Source organism: Coffea arabica, chromosome 1c (assembly GCF_036785885.1).
Source record: "Coffea arabica cultivar ET-39 chromosome 1c, Coffea Arabica ET-39 HiFi, whole genome shotgun sequence".
Classification (NCBI taxonomy): domain Eukaryota; kingdom Viridiplantae; phylum Streptophyta; class Magnoliopsida; order Gentianales; family Rubiaceae; genus Coffea; species Coffea arabica.
Window position 1 is genome coordinate 39,040,957 of NC_092310.1, and position 7,262 is coordinate 39,048,218.

The window sequence follows — 7,262 nt, forward strand, 5'->3', positions numbered from 1 at the left end:
TTGTGGATGTTATTTATGGTCCATGGATGTGTGTACGTGATTTGAGTGAGTGAGTCCTGGCGAGAGCTGGGCAGGCGGTCCGCCAAACCCTTTGGTACGCCTCAGGGGGAGGTGGGGTCGTCACAGATGGTATCAGAGCTCCTATTGAGCTCGTGCCGGGAGAGGGTTCTCGGACTGTGGGGATTGACTTGTTAAGTGTGAAACAATTGTCTATTGTTGGAGACCTTAGTTAGTTATGCCAGGTAGGAATCTCTAATATGGATGATTTACTCTTGGGACCGGCCGGCTCGAGTTGTGAATTGTCTTATTGTGGGTTCTTGTACTTGGGTATCATATAGTGAAGAGCGTTAGAATAAGGGTCTGTATCTTGATTGCCCTTGAGGTGAGTTTTGATGGAAAAGGTTAAAGCGTGGATGATTCTAACATTTAACCTTATTATTGGACTGATCAAAGGGGTTTGCAGTACTTGAACTGTCTGAGACAGACTAAAATGAGCTCATTTGAGACTTGAACTTGTTTTGGCGAGTGTGCTCTTACGTACATGTAATGGACCTGATTTGATTTTTACACTTGAGTAACATGACCTATATGTGGATTTGAATTCGGTGACTGTTTGAGAATGTGAATTGCTGGGTATAGGCTAGTCGAGGCTAGTCGAGTGAGTTCCTATTCGTACCCGTGCTTCTTGAACTTGAAGTAATTGAATCTACTTTTAAACTTATATGTTTGAACCCTGTTTTGACCTTGCTTTTGAACTTATTCGTATTTGTGTGACTGTAGACCAGCTACTACTCCTCTGTAGCGGTTGAACTAAAACTCTCTGGTGAGGCTTTGCCTGTTGTGTTTCCAAGCACCGCCAGGGGTAAAATTTTCGACTTGAGAAATTTTCGACTTGAGGCTAAGCCATGTTCTAAACTTTTCGAATATCTGAGACTTTACTTTCAACTCAGGGCTAGTTATGTGAATTGAGCCCTTTTTGCATGTTCTATTTGGTTATTTCTTAGCTTTTTGCTAAATGATAAGGTCATATAGAAGGGATTGGAGTGATTTCTAGTACCTGACTGACTTTGAACGACTCTTAGTACCCGTTGGAATTTCGAGGGCGAAATTCTTTTAAGGAGGGGAGATTGTAACATCCTGAATATTAGGAGGTTGTTTGTGAAGAAAATATTAAAGTATATTTCTTCGGGTTTGATTTAAAACCTTATTTTGTTTTAAAAGACTAGAAACCCTAATATTTTAGTCAAAAACCCTAGTTTACTTGTGACTAACCGGTTCTCTTAAATCTCTCACATTTTGATTGAAACCCTAAATTTAATCATTGGAATTGGAAAATTCCTCACGTTTTCTTAAAAATTTCCTTTTATTTGAAAATTATTATTTATTAAAGCCCTACTACCCAATTGTTCAACAATAAGTGCAGATGAACCTGGAAAATAGGGTTTTACACTTCGGTTTCAAGATTTGAGAAAAATTAGGGTTTTCGCGATTTCCGCCGGATAAATTTTCGGTACTGGCCAGGGATCAATTTGGGGATTAAAAGTGACTTTTAAGTGAAAAATAATGTGTGAGTAGTAGCAATGATATAAGGATAGTGAATGGGAAGAAAAAAAAACCTAGTACGTGAGTTTTTAAGAAAAACGGCGCGAACCGGCGGGTCCCGCGCACTACCGATTGAACGCACCGCTTGACCACCATTTTTCTTACCAAACAAGCTTATTGACTTTTGCACAAAATATCTTCCTAATTTGCAGCTGGTTTGACCGAAATTATAAGGCTAGAAATGTAAGGGAAGAAAGAGAAAAATTTGTGGACAAGATTAGTCCAAGTGTTGGCCAAAAATTGTGGACACAATTAGCCTTAATCTTCTTACTTCCTTATAAGACAAGTTAAGCTCCATTTCCTTCATTTTTCTGCTCCATAACCGAAATAAGAGAGAGAGGGAAAGACCAAGAGAAAAACTTCTTCATTTCTTCTTGATTTCTAGCTACAAAGTGAGAAAACTAAGGAAATAAACCGATTAAACTCACCTTTGAGTGTTTAGTTAGTGATTTGTGGTGAAATTTTGGAAAGAGAAAGCTTGGGCTACTCTTTGTGTCCTCTATTCAAGGTAAGAGAGCTTATCTCTCTAAGTTTTGCTTTCAATTTTGTTAAATTAAGTTTAGTAGTTGATTATAGTGGTGGAATCATGGATGATTAGCATGTTTTAGAGGTTTTTCCCCAATTTATTTGATGAACTAGGGCTTATGGAAATTCTGCCCAAATTGTTGTAAGATGCTTATATGTTGCAATTGAGGTTTCATAAGGTGTTGTGGTAGTGATTAGACCAAGAAATTTAGGAAAGTTCCACTAAAAACTAAAGATTTCAGATTTCTGGAAATTCTTGCTTACATTCTGTCCGAATTTGTATCTGTGTGTTAGAGGCTGATTTGGCCTTAGGTCAAAGAAGACAAGTTGTAGATAATGACATTTTATAGGTTCCTACAAAATTTCAGCTCAATCAGAGCAACGTAGGATGTGAAAAGTCCAAAATACCCTTACTGTTTTAAATATTTCCCAGCAGTCCGTTTCATCAGTTAAGTCCAGTGTATCACGTTTTTTGACTGGGAGTCGTACTGATTTACCTCTGGGCCAAAACATGAAAGTTGTAGTGTTCTGAAGTAGCTTTAAAATGCCTCAAAGAACACCTGAATTGGACTTTTGTACACTGAGTTATGACCATTACAGTGTTCTGCGTTTAAACAGCCGACGAATTGGTTTCTGGTTTAGTAATTCGAGAATTTGACTGAGTTACATTAGGAACTGGACTAAGTGACCTTCATGAATGTTGTAGCTCTGTGTCTTAGCTTCGAAACGGCATAGGTTTCGTTTTAATCCGATAAGCGTAACCTCGGATATGTTATTTCCGCATTTGTACGTCAAATCTGTTTTGAACTAAATTGAATTTCTGCACTTGTACTTAATACGATTCTTGTTATTATGATATTGTGAGCCTATGGAACGGCTCTTGACATGAATTGCTGATATGTATAATGTTGGGTTGTGTTTGAGAAAAACAATGAAGCCTAAAAGGCTGAAAAATTAGGTAAACACAAAGGGCATGCTGCCCGAATTTTTACTCGAGGACTAGAAAACTATATTAGCGACTTGAGTGAAGGTTAAGTACTTATTACTTGAACTAGCGAGAACCTTGGCCACTATGTTTCTTGAGTGTTGTACGTTAGGACTTGGACGAACTTGTACCCTTGAGAAATGAAATAATGATTGCTCGAAGTATGTTTTCCTTGTACTTTCAACTCGCAAGACAATTTCAAGTATAAATATTACAAAGTTTTACTGTTTAAAAAGGCGAGCAAGTGTTTCACGACTACTGTCCAAGTGAATTTCAATTTCTTGATTCTTATTGAATGAAACGTCTAAGTTTCGAACTCTAGTCATGTTTCAAAGTTCTCAAATTGAGTTTTATCGCAGATTTGGACTCCGAACTCGGAGTATAACCTGAAAGTGACCAGTAAAGGCACTATATCTTGTGGTGAGTGCTTTCAAATACTGAATTGCACTAGATACTTGAACTGGATACGTGACCAATATGAGTACTTGTTATATACGTGAATTGACAGGGCAAGAGTGTACTTTATCGCACTTGCCCTTACGTGATATACTTGTTTATTGATTGCAATTGACTTGATATACTTGATGTGCGCACTTCCTGGAATTCCAGAAACCCTGTGGCGAGTTACTCTAGTCGAGCCGGCAAGGGCTTGGTCGATTGGGTAACGAACCCTGGGTCTCTTATTTTGTCGAGTGGAGTGATACCTCCTCGGCTAATCGGTATACTCGAGTATTACCACCCATGTTTATTGAGGATTTTGGGCCCAGTAGGGGGTGTGAATGGTGGACGGAGAGTCGTGTAAGTGGTGCTCTACTGGATTGGTTCCTTTACTTGAAAGTTGACGGAGTGTCAACTACTACGCGATCAAGCTCCTGATGATGAATGGAAGTTGGCTCCTGAGGGCCATCCGTATCCTTATGCTTTGGATTGATTATTGCTTATTGGATTATTGTTGATTTTGAAAAACTTTTACACTCGCTCATTTTGAGATTTCTACTTGACGTGTTATTGCTCACATTTATGAACTCTTCATGCTCCTTACTTTGCTATATCGAAAACTTGTACTTATAAATAATGGTCAATTTGCTATTTGGAACCTCACTGGGCTTTTAGCTCATACCACGTTATTTGTTTTCCTTACAAGGGTACGAGCGAGGCGTGAGATATGTAAAGACTAGCGTAGTATAGTTGTTTGACTTTTAACTTTTGACTTGTACTCGCGCTATTCCTCGAATGGAACATTTTGTATTTGGATTGTATATGTTTTGAACTAGTTTAAGTATATCGAGATTTGGTACCCTGATCTCTATCAATGTAAATTATAAGCTTGAATTGTGGATGTTATTTATGGTCCATGGATGTGTGTACGTGATTTGAGTGAGTGAGTCCTGGCGAGAGCTGGGCAGGCGGTCCGCCAAACCCTTTGGTACGCCTCAGGGGGAGGTGGGGTCGTCACACCTTCCTCCATTTTTTCCTTCCTTTTTTTCTTTCTTTTTTTCTCTCTCTTTTTCCTTCTCCTTTTCTCCCTTTCTCCCCTCCTTTCTCTACCCGAAACTTCCCCCTTCTTTTTCCTCTTTGTTCCAGATTTTTTCTCTCTACCCACCTGTCCTTCCCACCTAGCCTCTTGCAAGTGTTATGGTGTGCAAAAAGATAAAAACACATGGCTAACATTCACTCAATCCACCTAGCTATCTTGCATGTATTTCACCTATTTTCTTGTTTTTATTTTGTTTTTCAAAGCGAATTTATGGTAAACAAGAATGTTAAATTCCTATTTGAGATTGCCTTGCAAATTTTTATTTTATTTTGAAGAAATTGAATTTAAAAGATTGAAAATAAATTTTTGTGAGAATTTTCTTTTTTCAAGAATTATTTTTTAAAAGAAAGTGAACCTAATTCAATAAAAGTAGCTAACTATCATTTTGCGAACTTTGGTGAAATAAAAATAAAAATAAAATAAAATTAAAGGTTTGGAGTCTACACCATATAGGTATTCTATCCTCTTGTGATATTAGTACACGTAGTTCGGTCCTTGATGAACTATCCTTATCTATATTTCCTTGATACCTGTCAATTAATGTCAAAGTATGGACTTGACTTTGATTGTTATCATGTCGAAATTGAGAGTTTTAGAATTGTGTATGGAGATTTTGAAAAAAAGGATTTGACTTCTATACCTGTATACAAAAACTTGAGATAGGCCGCGGAACTTTTGATGTCCGAAATATGCTTTAGGGTTTCATTATGTACATAAGTGATAATGGTACCCCTTGTGGTAAGACTCCAGAATAGGAATAAGTGGCATAGTATCTTGAGGTATTGCCCTACCTGTGTTCCACTTTCTCGTTTATCCCGTTTGAGAATAGCTAAATTTAATCTTTCGTGATTGGATTAGGAGCGAATGAACTTAAAAGTTATATGCATAGAGTTTTCAATTGTAATTAGTTACGTATTTGAATTTTTTGATTTGCCTGATAAGCTACCGTTTGAGTTTAAGCGAATCCGTGAGATTACAAATTTGACTGATATGCATAAGGAAATAGAGATTATTCCAAAGGAAGTAGAGTTTCAAAAGAAATTAGTTGAGTATTGGGAAGGATGATGGAATCAAGAATATTCGAAAAAAATTAAGCTGTTGCACAAGAACATAGAATTGAAAAAAAAATACGAAGCGATCTCGGAGGAGGTATGGAATGTGACAGCCCCACCTCTCCCTAGGGCGAACCCTAGGGTATCAGCGGACTGCCTACCCAACTCTCGCCGGGACTCGGTCGATCAAAAAACTAGCAACTCAAATAAAATTGAAGAATTATCTCCCAAGCAAGGAGTGTAACACTAATTGAAACATGATCGCTACACCAACTATCCAAAAACTTAGAATATAGAACTAAAAGACCACTTACCACTCCACAATTAATTTACATAACATAAGTCAAACTTATAAATTTAAGTTTACAAAAGTCAAAAGCAAGGTCTCCTTAAACAAAAGGTTACAATCCCAACATACAAGTCAAAGCAAAACAAAGCTAAGAAAACTCTTGACCATTAGTCCATCCCAGATCTGTTAAGAAAAATAAAAGGAGTGGGGTGAGCTAAACCTCAGTGAGGTTCCAAATAAACAAGTAACATATAGCCAAATAAGGGCATGATATAATCAAGTAGAGATCATAATATAATCAAGTAGAGACCCTACAGTATGATAATAATTTAATCACAGTTCAATTCAAAGATACGGGTGGCTTTCAAAAGCCAACTCCCCTCGAGCTTGATCATAACCGGATCCGTTGACTCTCCGTCAACGTTTGTATTTAATAAATATAAAGTCCGTAGAACACCACTTCTTCCAATTTTCGTCCACCAGTCAACCCTCTACCGGGCCCGCACTCCATAAACAGTAGTTAGGTAATACTCGAGTATACCGGTTTCCGATGTTTAGTAAACAGTCCCCAAGGTTTATCGACCTTCTCGACCAAGCCCTTGTTGGCTCATACAACTGACTCACTTATGAGGTTGGGTACCCAAACAGTAGCAGTAGTTGATGGGGTATCACCCAAGCTGCTCAAACACAGTCATATATAGAGAAATCACGGCTCATAATAACAGTATATAGTGCCTTAGTGAAAACAATGGAGGTCGAGTGCGATAAAGTACACGCTCGCCTCTATTTTTTTTTTATCAAAATAGTGTTTGGCTCAAACAGTCGTAATTCAAGTATTTAGATATTTTACATAAACAGGTAACAGGTAGTGAAACACTCACATGTTAAGCAATGTAGTAGTCAAACGTTAAGTATCTCGGTTACGATCTCCTACGTTTTCCAATCTTAGGGCAACGAGTGAAATCGTTAACAATTAGGTTCATTTTCCACTCAATTATAGGTTCATTAAGTGACCAAGTGAGCGATTAAAACTACTCAATTTATCATGCAAATTAGACCTAAATTATAGTAAAAGTTTATGAGAAAACAAGTTTGATAAGTGCAAGAAAGTTCGGCAAAAGAAAAGTTTCATTCAAGTTCAGAATGTTCTTCACGGGTAAAACAGTCGGGCCTGCGCAGTTTTGGAAAAACGGTTATATCTCACTATAGGAAGGTCGGAATTAGGTGCTGTCAGTGCGTTGGAAACTAGATTCAAAGGAATTTCCAATGGTA

At 37.7% G+C, this 7,262-nt stretch overlaps 1 long non-coding RNA gene across 1 annotated transcript; it reads left to right on the plus strand.

Annotated features, from left to right (window-relative positions):
• Positions 1-1,850: 1,850 nt before the first annotated feature.
• On the plus strand, positions 1,851-4,444 carry LOC140006475 (uncharacterized). The gene is made up of 2 exons (XR_011814103.1): positions 1,851-2,110; positions 3,472-4,444. It is a non-coding gene; the product is annotated as an uncharacterized lncRNA (long non-coding RNA).
• The last annotated feature ends 2,818 nt before the right edge of the window (positions 4,445-7,262 follow it).